This window comes from Talpa europaea, assembly GCF_964194135.1.
Source record: "Talpa europaea genome assembly, chromosome: 3".
NCBI lineage: Eukaryota > Metazoa > Chordata > Mammalia > Eulipotyphla > Talpidae > Talpa > Talpa europaea.
The window spans coordinates 73,676,998-73,694,323 of NC_140069.1; the positions used below are offsets into that span (position 1 = coordinate 73,676,998).

The 17,326-nt window shown below is 36.8% G+C and overlaps 1 protein-coding gene across 1 annotated transcript in view; it reads right to left on the reverse strand.

The window, feature by feature from the left end:
- The window catches only part of SUGCT (succinyl-CoA:glutarate-CoA transferase), a gene marked incomplete at both ends in the record, with an annotated part of 823,481 nt that overhangs the window by 114,659 nt on the left and 691,496 nt on the right, over positions 1–17,326 (reverse strand). The gene's annotated exons all lie outside the window — the stretch shown is intronic.

A 17,326-nucleotide genomic window follows, 5' to 3' on the forward strand; every position in this document is an offset into this window, starting at 1 on the left:
CTCTAAATATTAAAACCCAGCCTCTTCCTAGATTACCACATCCCAGGATGTAGACAAGGTCAATTGCAGAATGTAGGATAGAAGGAACCAGAATCTGGAACAAGTGGGCCCACAAGGGTGGCACATGTACTCCTGGCAATTGATTCAGTGAAATATATGGGAAGTCAGTCCAGTTTGGACGGTGTCAGAGTCCCTGAAGATCCAATGACCAAGGGAAGAGGACAGATGCACAGTTGCTGTGACAAGTAATGAGCAGCTGTCAGGGAACCAGCTGACAGAAAGCAGAGAAAACATCCAGGTCACAGCCCTGAGAAGATTAAAATCAGAGATGTTTTCAGTGATGATACAATGTTAATCTTAAAACTAGGTTTGATTTCAGATCTAGGACTCCATTATCCTGGAGTCTGTGGGTTATGAGAGGGAAAGGAAGGGAACAACTGAAAATAAAAACCTAAGACTTCATCCTAGAGGGCTCATTATGTTCCCATATGCCAGGCCCAAGACAGGTATTTGGTGTCCCATCAAGTTCACGTTATACTTGGTCTCAGTATTAAGACTCAAGACCAATTATTAGGATAGGGACACTCTATCAGTGCCCAAGAGGCAGAAATGTGAATGTTTAATTATTAGCCGCTGAAATAGAGTTACTTATATCCTTGGCATATAAAATCTATAGTTTCTCTTATAGGGTGAGCAGGGAAATAACATCTGCCAGGAATCGGTGCTCCCCCAGCTGTAAGCTGAGAATAAAATGGAGGCATGGAACCAGATTCTAGAACATAAAGGTTTAAATACTAGAGGCAAAATGTTCTACAATTCCACAGAAGAAAATGTTACACAGTTGGGGATCTTTGTTTTTAAATCACTGGAGGCTCTCTGGGTATACTGTCTCAAAGAACCCCAAAGTTCAATTTACTATTTCTATTACTGGATATTCAGTGAAATATAAATGGACAACTTACATATGATTTGTACCTCACCTATACCATCTATCAAATGGAGAGCTTCTCTCCTCCAGTTCTTTACATGGATCTAGTGGCAGAAGCATGTCTGTGGCATAGGAAACTTGTGGACTACAGTTTCATGCCAATATCTCAAAGCCTGGTAGTTGTGATGGTTCTACAACATTTTGAGCTTCAGGTAAAAGTAAGATTTGCATATCTATATTCTACTCTTTTTATAGAGCAAAAAAAGTATGCAATAATTAATAAAATTCTTTCTTCACTTGGAAAAGTGCTCAAATCTCTTGTATTTTATCCATTTCCTTTGAGCTTTTTGTTAAATTATTGACTAAACCACTAATAAGACAACTTTGTGGGTGACATTTTAAGGTTAGAATTATAACTCTGCTATGGCTACATATTCTGGCTTCTAGTGTTTTCTTTGGGAATGCTCACCATTTTGGGGTTTTGCGCTTTAAACAGTCACATCAAACCCCCTCATTGAGGGTGATGCCACACCATATGGAGATCCTTTCTAGGGAGCCTTGCTTCTCTTTGGGAATCACCAGCTTTGCACCCAAGAGCTGGCCAGAGAAAATTCTTACCAGTGTTAAAACTGTGCTATAATTTCATTCTTGTGTGGCTCGTTCTCAGCACTCGCCCAGCACAGCCTCCTCCTTTGTGGGGGTGGGGGCTAAATGCCAACGGGAGGTGCTAAATCTCAGTTCTACTAAGGACAGGAACAAAAATACCGAGCTAAATTTCACTCGAAACAATTATCTGCACACTGAATCATTCTTCTCGTATCTCTGTTGCCCTCCTGACTACCTCTTTGTAATAACACTGCAGTGCTACTCACAAAAGACAAAAGTGAGTGTTCTTAGCTAAATATAACTTAACTGATAGTGTTGAAATTAATTAACACTGAATTTTAATCATGTAGCAAACGTTAAGTGTCAAACGTGAAAGGGTAGTTGGTAAAGGTCAAGGGACCTATGTCAAAGTTTTGTGAAGCAAAAGCTTGCAGTTGATTGAAGATTTTAATGGAAACAATTTAAGGGGTGAACTTCCTTCAGCCCTACCCCCATTGCTATCTGTCTGTGATTCCCAATATGAAACTTATCTAACCCTATCAATTCCTTCGCATTAAACATTGTGAATATAGATTTCAACTGAAACATAAATTCTTCTTCTGTTTGGCAAAGGAAGTTGACTGCAGTCTCATTTGCTGTAGCATTTGTATAATTGCAAGGCAAAAGGGCTAGTCTGAGCCCTCATATTCAGAAAAAAACTGACTTATTCATGATTGTTTGCCAACCACTTTTTAATGCAAAGTCTGAAGGCAATACAATTCCATAGGCTTTCAGTGTGAATCAGGTCAGATCATCTCAGAGGACAATGAAGACTGTGGCAGTGCTGTCCCTGGAAACCTTGCGTAATGACTCGGAATCTTGGAAAACTCTCTAGCCTTGTTTGTGGGGCGAGTCCTGCTCTGCTTAGTAACATATTTGAGGATCTCGGAACCCAGGCAGTCTGTCTGAATTTTAGCATAAATCTCTTCACTGCTTTTCAGGCATATTGTCTCATTCTAACTTCACTGGAAATGGAGGTGCTGCAGCGTACACTATTTGTATTTTTCTGGGAATGGTTTCTATATATTTCCTTTTTTTCATTTGTGATGCAGACTCAAAACCTGAATCTCCATGACCTTAACCCAGATATTCAAATTTAAAGTGTCTAATTTCCTGACCCTTACAATAAAATGAGAAACTTAGTTTTAGGGTCCTTCAACTAACGTTTCTCCTAAAGGGGGAATTCACCCTAGAATCTTAGTTTGCCCAGTCATGGCATTCTTTGTTACACATTTAGTTATTTTAAAATATGGCAAGGATCTTCCCTAGAACTTTGTAATGGATTTTGTTCATCATTTACTTATTTTATCCTCCCTAAATCTTTGGGTTTGGTAGATATTCTAAATTTCATTTCTTCTTGAAATCTCAAAAAGCCTATTCTTGACAAGAACAGAATTGTAGACACTGTACCAACCTCTTTAGTAAAGTATCAGGCCTGTTTAAAATAAGGTCTTTCTTCTTCAAGAGCTTTACAAATTGACAGCCTAATGACAGAGTCAAATGGTAATGTATTAATGACGTAGGGAAAGAGTAAGATGTATACCTCTGTGTGATTTGGGTAATAAAAGTTTAAGTGGAAGTAAGGTTTTAATATTTTTATAAAGCCACATGGAATGGCAGAAAGAAAAAAGCTTTAATATAGCACTAGTAAGGGCGTCCCCGGTGGCACAGCGGTTGAGCGCTGGGTTGCAAAGCTTCGTGCAGCCTCTGCAGCGCCAGTTCAATCCCCGGCCACTGGTGAGGGTCCCACATGGCGTGCAGACCTCTCCTGCAGCCGGTTGCTCCCCTCAGCAGTGTACTTTGTCACTCTGCCTGTTCTACTCTCCACTCTGGCTCTGGTGAATTCTCTCACCCTCCCGCGCTTCTGACTGTACCTGGCGTTTGTATAAATATATATATATATATATATATATATATATGTATATAGCACTAGTTAGACAAAAATATAAAATAATAAAAATTGAAACCCACTAGATAGGCAATGAAAGCAAGAGACGTAGGTCAAGAATAGAAGTAGCAAGGTATATCTAAATGAAAGAAAGTGATAGAGTATCAGCATTAAATGACATACAGAAATAGTCTGTGTAAAGACCATATCAAAGATCAATGTAAAAGCATCAAGGCTATTAATGCTGCATAAAAAAGAATTGATCTCTTCATTCACTGAATGAAGAGAGACATGACCTCTTCATTCAATTTGTTAAACATCATAGAACACTATAATATTAGATGATAAGAAGGGGCTGACAGTGAAAAGATGAATGAATGTGCATACCAGTGCCTATAATTAGAAGAGATGATAAGGAATAAGAGACCTGAGTCAATTTCTACAACACAGTTTAAGCTCTAAGGAAGAAGGTATATCCAAATAAAAACAAAGTAACTCTGCTTGCCTTGAAAGGAAGCTGAAGATGGTGATATTGAAATAAAACATTAAGGTTAACAATTACAATAATAAATATAATGTTAGCTATTGCTCAACAAATTTCCATAAGGGCCAGGCAATATTTTAAAAGTTAAAGATTTGTCTCCATTTAATCCTCTCATTAAATACACGAGGTAGAAATTACTCTCATCTGTATTTCTACTGATAAAGTGGTGGAGGCCAGAATGGGTTAAGGACTTGCCCAAAGTTTCCCAGTAAGTGTCTGACTTTGGATTATAATTAGGTGTGCCTGATCCTAAATTCTTAGCCGGATTCCTGACATTTGGAGACAGATGAACATAATTTGATTTACCATTAAAGTAACTAGTTGATGTGGTTAATTCTGTAGAACAAATTAGTCAATTCTTTGGGGAAGAAAATGAGTAAAAGAGACTACTTGGATCATTCAGCACCATGTGGCCCAATTAGTTAATAAACTGCACTGCTCCCACGTCATTGGCCAGGGATATTCTGGCCACCACAGATACAGAGCTGCTGAGAAAGAGAAGTGTTTTGGCTCTCTTAGCTCAGATTTCGAAGGGAACTGATCCAGCAGCTGACCTTGGGCAAGGTATATACATGCTTTGAAACTGAGTGCTCATCGGCTAATAATAATCTTTTTCTCAGGAATTTGTAAGGATAAAGGGAGATCAGTGTTAACACTAGTATAATGCCTCCAACAGAGTAACTCACAATAAATGGGAACTGTTTTCACCATTATGGAAAGATTGGGTTCAAACTCCGGTTTCACCAAGTGTGAGCTATGTGGCCTGAGACACATTCATTGATGCAACATAAAATGTATTAACAGTAACAATTACTGGGCCTTCCTGGTGGCGCAGCGGTTGAGCGGTGGGTTATAAAGCTGCCCGCAGCCACTGCGGCAGCGGTTCGATCCCCGGCTGCTCCCCGGCCACTGGAGTAGGGTCCCACATGGCGCGCAGACCTCTCCTGCCGCCTGCTGCTCCCCTCAGCAGTGTACTACGGTCCTTCTGCCTGCTCTGCTCCCCGCTCTGGCTCTGGTGAATTCTCTCACCCTCCCGAGCTTCTGACTGTACCCAGTGCATGTATAAACAAACAAACAAATAAATAAAGCATGCCTCTATTAAAACAAATTATAAATAAAAATAAAATAAAATAAAATAAAACAGTAACAATTACTAATTAACAATGAGAATTAAGGGCAGTTTACTGTGCCACGCATTATTAAAAGCTGAGTGAAAACTGGATCACAGAACAAGCAAGGCCCTTGCCCTCAAGAAACTTGCAGTACTACAAGGGAAACTTTCCAATTAAATGGTATGCAGTGGTTTGTTATTGTGACATAGTAATATCTGTTTCCTTCTCTGCTGCATCTCCAGCCCCTCAAACATTGTCTGTCACTATCTAGTAGGTGCTCAATAACATGTTACTGGATTTATAGAGCTAGATTTGTTTATTGATTTCATTAAAATAAATTGATTTAGAGGAGTTAAGTAGAAAGTGTTTATCTTCGCTTTCATTATTTTATTGGTGGGGTGGAGGATATTCTTTGTTTTAAGCTTTTAATAAGTCTTCTCATATTCTAGTCACAAAAGTTATATGGGTTTCCAAAACATATTCACGTTTAGGAACCTAATTATCAAGTTCCAGTGTTGTCTTGCAATTTCTTTTTTCCTAAAGCAGCTTCTAGGTGATCTGAATCTGTCATAGGTAATGCACACATCTGAAGATATTCCAGCGGTCAGGTTGAGAATTTCTGTAACCAACATGGCCCTGGAGAGTGATTGAAAGCACTAATGGGTGAATTGTGTGCAGAAACAACTGCACATACAGTACACATGTAAAGTGAACTGCCATACTTGAAGAAAATAATTGTAGCATTCCTCTCATTGTGAAAACTCAGAAAAACATTTCCAAAGCTTGCAATAATACCTTTGGAAACAAGAAAGTATTGAAGTAATCTCATTTAGTGCATTCTTCATCAATTTATTCATTTCTTTAGTTTAGATGGAAAACAACCTTGGAGTAATATATATAATATTAAATTATAAATAAATATTAAATTATTTTAATAATAATACATAACAAAAATCATTATGTACAATTAATATGATAAAGGTTAATTCAATCTTCTAAAAACTATGACCAAAAAATATGCAAAAGTCATAAAAATTCATGAAAAGAAACTGGCATGTAAATTCCAAACTTTACTTAGATAATTAAGATCATATAAATGCTGACATTTTTATTTTTCTTTTTCATTTTGAAATGGAACACCATGAGTACTAAGTGTGTATAAACCTTATCAAAGTAATAAGAAATACATCTGCAATGAAATTTCTTCTTATATTGTTATTTTATAATTGTTAATGACAACATGATTTTGGTAAAAGAATAAAATAAACTGCAAAAATTAGTTTAATTTTTTAAAACCTCTATATAGGTATTTACAATACATTAGAGTGAAAGGAGAACATAACAAGATTTCTTTTTGTTTTAATTAATATATCTATTTATATAAGCACTGGGTACAGCCAGGAGCACAGGAGGGTGAGAGAATTCACCAGCGCCAGAGCCAGAGCAGGGGGCAGATCAGGCAGACTGATGAAATGCTCTGCTGAGGGAAGCAGTGGGCATGGCAGGAGAGGTCTGGCGCCATGTGGGACCCTTGCCAGTGGCCGGGAATCGAACTGGCGCAGCAGAGGCTGCGAGCAGCCTCACAGCCCAGCGCCCAATCACTGCGCCACCAGAGGAGTCCCCATAGCAAGATTTCTATCAATAAAATGTTCCAATTATATTCTTTTGTTTTTTTTTAATTGAAATTCTTGATTTTTTTTTAAAGATTGATTGATTGATTGATTGATTTGTTTATACAAGCTGGGTACAGTCAGAAGCACTGGAGGGTGAGAGAATTCACCAGAGACAAAGCAGAGAGCAGAGCAGGCAGACTGACCAAGTACACTGCTGATTGGAGCAGCGGCCGGCAGGAGGGGTCTGCGCCACGTGGGACACTAGCCTGTGACAGGGGATCTAACCAGCACAGCAGAGGCTGCTGGCAGCCTCGCAGCCCAGTGCTCAGCCGCTGCGCCACCGGGAGGCCCTTGGTTGTTGTTTTTTTTAAACTTTGTCAGTGGATTATCATTTTTTTTTGTTATCATGAAGAAACGCTGCATTAAAACATTGTTTTATATCTGCATCATTAAAAACCAACATACAGGGCCTCCCCGGTGGCGAAGCAGCGGTTGAGCGCTGGGTTGCGAAGCTGCCCGCAGCCTCTGCAGTACCAGTTTGATCCCCGGCTGCTCCCCGGCCACCAGAGGAGGGTCCCACATGGCGTGCAGACCTCTCCTGCCGCCCGCTGCTCCCCTCAGTGTACTTCGGTCCTTCTGCCTGCTCTGCTTCCCGCTCTGGCTCTGGTGAATTCTCTCACCCTCCAGCACTTCTGACTGTTCCCAGTGCTTGTATAAATAAATAAATATTAAAAAACAACAACAACAACATACAATTGACCCATTTAGGTGGATACCCTGGTTCATCCACCTCTTTTCCCCCTTCCCTCTTGTAACCATTAGTCTTATAATCTAAAGGTTTTTATTTTCTTTTATTCAGTGCATGGATTTGTTTCCTTTATACACTATGTATGAGTTAAAGTGGTTTGTCTTTCTCCATCTGGTTTATTTCACTTTACATAAAAGCATCTAGGTGCAGCCATGTTGTTGAAAATGGGAAGATTTTTCTCATTTTATATAGTGAGTAACATTCTGTTTATCTATCTATCTCTCTATCTATCTATCTATGTATCTATCTATGTATCTATCTATCTATCTATCTATCTATCTATCTATCTATCTATCTATCTATCATATATCTTCTTTATCCAGCCATCTGTGGATGGGTACTTAAATAATATGAAGCTTTTGGCTATTGTAAATAGTGCTTTAATAAAAATGGGGTGTATATGTTTCTTTAAATTAATGTATTTGTATGTGGGGGTAAATAACCAGAAATTGAATAACTGGATTGTATGAACTCATCTTTATTTATTTATTTATTTATTTATTTTTTGCGGAATCTACCTACTGCTTTTCACAAGGGCTATGCCAATTTACATTCCCCTGAGCAAACAGGGTTCCCTCCTCTCCATATTCTCTTTAATACTTGTTTCTTTTCTTTTGGATAATGGCCATCATTACAGGTGTGGGGTGATGAGATTTAATCAATTTTGAATCATGTGGTCATTCTTCAATTATAGCCATTAATGGTAAGTGTATTATTATATTAAAATATCATAATCCATCAATCTACTATGTTCTGACATGACTTACAGTGATTTTACAATAAAAAAGAAAAATTGTCATTGTAAATTACTATAAACAATTACTGTAGGGAAAATACTATAACTACAAGGGATAAGATCGGGCACATTCAGTTTTACCTTGTGAAATAATACAGATTACTTTTCAAAATAATTTACCAATCATTCCTACCTGTAGTGGATATTATTTTGTTCACATCTTTAGCAAAACTTGATATTATCAGACTTTTTTATGTTTTGCCAATCTAACCCCTGTGAAAAAAATTTTTTGAAGCTTTAACTTGCATTTCCATGATTACAGTGGTAGCTGAATATTTAGTTTTCCTGTTTTATAGTCATTTACATTTTATCTTCAATGAAAAGTCATTTGTATGTTTTTTATTGGTCTAATACTTTTCTTATTGGTTCCAAAGAGTTCTTTATATGAATCCTTCATTGGAATATAAATTTAAGTTATTATGGCTTTATGTCTCACTAATTTTGTGGTATTTTGATGAACAGAAGTTATATTGCATCATTTACAAATGTATTTAATTTTTCTGTGTTCTATATTTTTCCTATTCTAGGTGACATAGATATTCTCTTAAATTTCCTTTACAAAAATTTTAACATTGGGCCAATTATAATAAAAATTCACAGGATATTAAGAATTATTTTTTTATACATTGCTAACTAGGACTACCAATATACTGATAAAGTTTTAAAAGAAGCATTTTCATCATGTTTAAAAGAAATGCACTTAACGCTTTATAATATGATTGTGTAAAGGTTTTATTACGTAAAAAAGTTTGATTCTTAGTTTACTGAGAACTTTCATTCTTAGTTTGTTGATGCTGAATTAGCAAGTTGTTTTTAGCCATTTATTAAAAGAATTATACATTTTTCCATTAACCTACCTGTCAACATGAGGAATTAATTCTAATATTGAACTAACCTTATATTTCAAGAACAAACCAATTTTTTTTTTTATTTCTGTGTGCTACTGTTTCTGACATAATTTTCTTGCATCTATTTTCATGAGAGAGGCCATAGTTTTCCATTATTTTATTTCACTGCTTAGTTTAAGCATCAAAATAATTTACTTTATAAAGTGAACTAGGGCCTCCCCGGTGGTGCAGTGGTTGAGAGCTGGGCTGCAAAGCTGCCCACAGCCTCTGCAGCACCAGTTCAATCCCCAGCCACCCACAGGCAAGTGTCCCACATGGCATGCAGACCTCTCTCCTGCCGCCCACTGCTCCCCTCAGCCTGTTCTGTTTCCCGCTCTGGCTCTGGTGAATCCTCTCACCCTCCCGCACTTCAGACTGTACCCAGTGCTTGTATAAATAAATAAATAAATCTTTTAAATAAATAAACTAAATAAATAAACTAGACTAATCCTTCCTTTCCTATTTTTGAAAATCTTTATACAAGATTGGGATTATTTGATCCTTCAGTGCTTGGTGAAAACCCATCTGCAATCTATTGAAATTTATAGTGTGTGTGTGTTGGCGGGGGGAGGGGAAATAGATGACAGAACCAAACATTTCATTTCCAAAAATCTAATACTTCATAGATTTAAGGTATTTCACATTTTTAGAAACGAGAGTTAGGAAGTACATCATAGTTATTGAAATGTGCTATCACTTGTTTTGCTTCTAAAACATAGACTGAAGAACATAATTGTAGGAAGGTTGCATCTAATATTGATAATTTTAAATCACACTCATATCCCCATGTGGTCACAAGCAATGTTTACCTGGAACAGGCCTCCCACCTGGGGAGGGAGGGAAGGCCTAGCCCAAGTCTGTTTGTGGTGAAAAGATGCAGAGCACTCCTGCATGCCAACAGGCTCCTTATGCAGAATGGGAGAGCGAGGGGTTGGGCTGTACATGCCCATTTTCTCTGCCCAGTCTCAACAAATGAACTCATCTCTACTCCTCCTTGTCTAAGGCTAAGAATGAATGCAATGCAGAGAGGCTAGTAATACTCCAGTAAAAGTTGCTCCTTTGAGCATGAGGAATAAGTATCTCTTCCTGCCCCATCATACTACTTCCCCTGCCAAAATATTAAAAAAAAAAAATAAAAAAAACCCTGTAATTTTCCATATGAACTTCATCCAAAGGATCTCACCTACAAGATACACACAAACTAAACAAGTCTTTAAAAGAAGTTTTGAGGTTGCAGTGACCAGAGATTCTTATTTAGGGGCACGATTCCAATGCCCCATAGAGACCTATGAAGGACTCTTTCCCCAGCTGCCCTTGTTGATAATGTTCTGGCAACAATCTTGAGCCAGTGTGCTACGCAAATTTTCATTTGAAAGACAATCACATGGACATTTAAGAATAATAGTGAGGACTTTAATTATTAATTTATTCTTTAAATAAAGAGCAATGCAGATTTTCTTTGTTTCCTTAAATTTTGATAATGTCTATGTCCTAGGAATGCTGTGACTCCACTAACTTGTCAAATTTCTTGTCTTAAAATTGTTCATTCAATACTTTAAAATTTCAGAATTATTTTATCTTATTGGTAATTTGAATTGTTTCTGTTTTGTGGTGACTTGTGGAATAGTAATACATTTTGTTTTAGGGCCTCCCTGGTGGCACAGTGGTTGAGTGCTGGTTTGCGAAGCTGCCCCCAGGCTCTGCAGTGCCAGTGCCGGTTCGATCCCGGGCCACCAGGTGAGGATACCACATGGCACGCAGACCTTTCCTGCCGACAGCTGCTCCCCTCAGCAGTGTACTTCATCCGTCTGCCTGTTCTGCTACCTGCTCTGGCTCTGGTGAATTCTCTCACCCTCCTGCGCTTCTGACTGTACTTAGTGCTTGTATAAATTAATAAAATAAATCTTAAAAAAAAAAGTATTTGCTTTAAAAAAATACATTTTGTTTTCAAGTGTGCAGTGTCTAACATTATTAAAGTTACACAAATTAAAGTTAACTAATTTTGGTTTGAATTTTCACGATACATATAATTTTTCTCCTATGCACTTAAGCTTTCTAAATTTTAAGTTTGAGGTATGTCTCTTGAAAAGAGAAACATCACTGGACTAATTCTATTACATGTTTGTCTTAACTTTAGAATTTAGTGCACTTACATGATTCAGGATTATTAATATGCCTGAATTCATTTCTAGAATCTTATTTTGTGCTTTCTTTTTGTTCCTCTATATTAAAAAAAATCCTGCTTTGTTTGAAATTGATTGAGATTTTTGTCCCCACATTCCATTTCCCCAGATTTTCTAGTTTGGCAGATATACATCTACAATTTTACTATGACTTTCCTCTAAAGTTTTGAAGTACATATTTTAACTATAGTAAAAACAAACAAACAAACAAAAAGATAAAGGCTGATTAGCATTCCTATGTCCATTTACATACCTGATGTTCCCATACATGTTTGTTCCTGATAATCTTAGTGTCTATATAATTTTTCACAGTGCTCCTGGATAAAAATAAACATCTTTTGTTTGATTAATTAAGACATTTTGCTTTGTTTATTAACTAATTAGATAAAAACAACTTAATATGTATTTATGTCCTAATAACTTTGTAGCTATTTGCAAAAAGTAAATGGCATACATTAAGAGAAGAAATAATCTTATTTCATTCACTGACAATTTTTCATAGTTTGTATGTATTTGTTAAATATGAGTGTTTTGGTGGTGGTGTGGTATAGGAACAACACCTGGAGGGGGACATCCATACCTCTAAAACCCAAAAAGTGTTATGAACCAATGTTTCCACAATACAAAAGGGAAAATAAGTAAATACTTTCCAGAGTCATAAAATTAGTGAAGAACTTCCCAAATATTAAAATTGGATACTTTCCTCATTTCTTGCTTCATAATGATTTTCTCTTTGGTTGGCAATTGATTTATTTCCCAGAAACACCCATCTGAAAACTCAGTTGCATAAAGATATGATGTAATTGAAAGGCATGTAGTGCAATTCAATGTTGAAATTGCTTTGAGGCGGCACTGCATGTTGTGTCTAAAGATGTAGATGTATTTCCCTGGACTATTTTATTTTATTATTTTTTGAAAGATTTATTTATTTATTTATATAAGCACTGGGTACAGTCAGAAGCGTGGGAGGGTGAGAGAATTCACCAAAGCCAGAGCAGAGAGCAGAACAGGCAGACTGACGAAGCACACTGGCTGAGGGGAGCAACAGGCGGCAGGAGAGCTCTGCATGCCATGTGGGACCTTCACCCAATGGCCGGGGAGTGAACAGGCTCTGCAGAGGCTGCGGGCAGCTTCACAGCCCAGCGCTCAACCACTGCGCCACCAGGGAGGCCCTTATTTTATTTTGAAGATTTCATTTATTTATTTTTGCATAGTAGAACTGGGGTGTAGGCCAGAGGTGCAAGGGGGTGGTGAGAGGATTCACCAAGACAGAGCAGGGAGCAGAAAGGCAGATCTACTGAAATACACTGCTAAGGGCAGCAACAGGAGAAACAGGAGTGATTTTCTGCATATGTGGTTAGCTCCCTAGCCAGGGATCCACTCAGGACTCTGTGGAGGGCCCTCACTGTGATAGCATTAAGATTTAACCTCTAGGCCACCAGGAGGCCCTCCTTAGATGGTTTTAATATCTTCTGTGCCTCTGTGTATTCACTGGGATGACACTGGTGCCTCGGCATCATAGTTTGAAAATAACAACTATATGTTATTGTTGCTCAATAATTTGGTTCTCTTTTCATTCAAATATTAGCCATTATCAATATCATTTTCCAAGATATTTTTTAAAATTTACTACATGTTTACCATATATATATTTGTTGGTTTTGGTTTTTTTTTTTGTTTGGTTGTTTTTTTTTTGTTTGTTTTTTGTTTTTTTTTTTTTTTTGGTTATCTGAAGCCTTACTTCAATGATTATATTCTCTTTCCTCTTGGATGTTCTTTAGAATATTTTAATCATCTGTTCACTGTAACTTCTCTTGATTTTATCTTCTTAGAATTTACTTTATTTTGTTCACATTCTGTATAAATTGAAAGACAGGATATACATTTCTAAGCTAGCAGTCATTTTTTGTTTGTGCACTGATGATATTATTCTATAATATTGTGATTTCCTTCTTTGCTCTTAAGGGATCAGTCATAAGATTAATTACTTACCACTTATTTGTATATAATCTGCTCCCCTCTCCCCCCAATGAGTTACAAATTTCTCTATCTTGAGTTTGTAACATCAGTCAAGGCTTTATGTGTTTTTATTTAATCCATTTAATTTTCTGTGTGATTTATTGTGTCTTCATTACTTAATGTATTTTTAGAATTATCTTTTCAAAAGTTCTCAAAAATTCCTAATCATTACAAAATATTGCCTCTACTTATTATTCTCCAGCTTCTCCTGGAATGCCAAGTAGATATATATGAGACATATATTAACTGTATTATATACTTGCTCACTCCTTATGTCTCTGGGTCTCTTGTATTTGTGCATGCTCTCTCTCTCTTCCCCTCCTTGTCCTGAATATGATTAACTGAGTTATCTCTATATACCAGATTATGACTTTTCACTTAGTTTGTGTCTAATCTACTATTTCATTTGTCTGTTGTACAGTTGTGTTTTATCCAAACACATTTGTATTTGTTTCTTCTAAATGCTGAGGGACACCACCAAAATGGGATCACATTAAATTAAATTTTATGCTTTTAGAATTTTGCTCCTGCTTTAAGGGCCACCAAGTGGAATTAATTCCTGCCCAACATGTGGGACAGTAAGTATGTGGCTAGAACATCTTATAATAGATTTCTCTTTACATTTTTCTTACAAGGGTCAAAATCAAAACACACTAGAATCTCTACTATTTCCTTTTTCAGTCTTTAGTGCAGAATTTTAACTTTTTTTGTTTTATTTTTCACCTGAGTCACCCACTGAGAATTATGAATTATAGATGCCCAAGGTTTATTCTGAAATCCAACCTCCCATAGACGGTATGACTCAGGGTTTTTGTTTTATTCTCATTTCTTATGTTTTTTCAAGTTCAAGTTCTAAGCCCAGAGAGAGGTATTAGTCAATGCTGGTTCCAGTGCATATTTCTCTGCATGTACACTTTCTACTGAGAAATCCTCAAGAATTCTTTGGTCACATACTGTTCCATATTGACAGAAACAGAGATCCTCTGGATATTACTGTGTCTTCTCTAAGCTACATTTTTCAGACTTAATTTGGTGCGCCAAACTTTCCCAAGATTAATTATCCCAGGGAATATGAAAAAGAACAACTATTAAAACAAAGAGGAAACACAATAGAATCCAGTGAACTATAAAGGTGATTTATGTGCTTTAAAGCCAGGATATTGGAAGTCCAGACTTGTATTTTAACTCAATTCTCTTTGTCAATGAGGCCTTTAATGAAATTATCTCAGAACTAGTTGCTACAAACTTGGTGAAAGTTGAGAAAGCATTTTTTCCCTCCAGCACAGGGGCCTGAAAAGTCCTGTGAAAGGAAATATTCCAAGAGGTGGTCAGCAGGGTGATTGTATATACTGTCTTCACTTAGCAAGAACCAAATAATTCCCTGTTTTTAGGAATTTTCCAACTTTCCAGTGGAGAAAATATGAGTTTTGATTAGTTCTAAGAAAGGTCGGAAGGTTGTAAAAGTATACATATATGTGTATATATATATATATTTTTTAAAACTGGATTTATCCCCCTTCTCTCCTGACACTGAGACGATACTAGGCAGTGATTTGGATGGCCAGTCTAAATTGTGTAACTTGATGTGCTTTGTTTAATGAGATAGTTCTTTATATGACATCAAATATTTTTATTAATATTCATTTGTTGAAGAAAAGATCACTTCAATATGAATCATTGTCAACCACTCTATTCTTTTGGGCACCAAAGTGAGGAGGAAAGGTTAGTTGAATAAAAATATAGCATGACCAAAAAAAGTATGCATCCTTTCTACTTACGTAGAGATTTTTAAGTGACATTTGAAGGCAAAAATCTAATCATCATAGATGTAAAGGAAGGGCAGGGGTATTGGTAGAGAACAGCACCTGCCTACCACCTAGGGGGCGATTGCACCTCCTGACTCTTTCATCCATACAGAAACCCCATAAAGGTGGCCTATACCTCCATACATCGATCACAAAGACAATATGTGAAGGTAAAATGACTTGATTAATGTCATAAGTGGAGGATCAAAGTGGAATGTCAAATATTCTAAATGATGGTTATTAATGATTTGTCATTTTTTCTATTGATTCAAATGTTGCCTTGAAGCTCAAGCACACTATGATGCAAGTAATATTATACTGAGGGCTTCCTTTCTGTCTCCTTGATGGCAGTTTTTTTTTTTTTTTCATCTATTGAGAATAAATATCCACTGGTATCTAATTACAATAAGGCATCTCAGTATATGGCATAGTAAAGTTTTCTTTTGGTTAAGACCACAGTAATATGAAGGACTGCAGGATGTAACAAAGCATCAATATCAACATCTGCTTCCCTAAAAATTTCTTCTTTAATAAAGTCATGCATGCCAAATATGTTTACAACTCGTTATCACTCTTGATACAGTATGATATGAGTTTAACCAGGAGAGATTTTCAGTACGAGAAAACCACAGAGGAAATGATGTCTGCTGTGGTACATGATAGCTGAACAGCCACAAAGCAGAACACCACAAAGCAGAACACCACTTGATAAATGTGATGATTACTCAGTCCTCTACCATGAGGAAGCAATATCATTTGTTTACTTGATGTCAGCCATTCTAAAGGCCCATAACCACCCAAGCGGCAATCAAGCAACAGTCCTGTGACTAACGGAAGATCATGGACACTGCATACCACATCCTCACTGCACCTGATTCATCGTTTGCAAACTTTGTTCAGATATAAAAAAAGAGAGATCCATTATATTCAGCATGTCTCTAAGATTTAAAAGCACAAAGGTAGTGCTTCTAAATGTCAATAAATTCTGCTTTAATTTTACATTTTTGAGTTGCTTTTTACAGGAATTTATGTTGATGGAGAAATACTTAGCATGTTGCAAGCTTGTTGTGTTTGCTTTAGGGCAAGAGATAAGAAAACTATTTTAGGAAGGAGTCTGTGTGACTGGGGGTGGGGGAGATAATAATATTGATAATTGTGAGCAGGATCACTGATAACTTTGTGGGCAAGTAACCCTTTGGTTTTGTCAAGAGATTTTATCAACAAAAAAGTATTGAGTCATGTAGCTATATATATAATTTTGACTTGAACCAGTTGGGATATGGGGAACAGAAGGGATGTTTTTTAAAAAAAAAAAAAAAAACCTACAACAGAGACAGAATCCAGTTGAGAGAGGCCTGAGCTCCTTCATACGTATTCATTTTCCCAAGTGACCTTTTGCATCCAGTGTCACATAGTTTCAATCATATGTTATAAGCCTGCTTTACAGATACATTTTTCAGCATCTGAGTATACATGATACTGTCCATTTCTTAATGGAACATCCAGAAAAGTGGTTCTTGCCTTTGGTTTGCTTAACATGGATATTATGGGAAATGTTGCCTTCTAAATCTCAGTTGTGTGATGAATCTTCCTATTTATAATCCTGCTTTATCTTTTGGACATGACACGTGGCACTATACCAGTATGATCTGGAAATTTTGCTTCTGATCACAGTGAAGACTTTCCAATGAAGACTTAAGGCCTAGTACTTGGTCAGATATACACCTTGTTTAGCCTAGACCTTGAGTCAAACCTTATGCTGTAGGTAATAGGGATGAATAATGGCCACCCAAATATATTAAGCCGTAATGCCTGAAACTCATAAAGGCTACCTTATTTGGAAAAAAAATAGTTTTTGCAAATGTTATCAAGTTAAGGATTTCAAATGTAAAGAATACCCTTGATTATCTGGGTGGGAGCTAAGTACCATCACAATATAATTATGAGAGAGATAAGAGGAGATAACATCAATACAAAGAAGAGAAGGTAGAAGTGTGACCTTAGAGACTGAGAAGTGAGTGAAGTGCCCACCAATCAAAGAAATTTCAGAGCTACCAGAAGTTGGAAGAGAAAGAAGATTTTCCCTGAAGACTGTTAA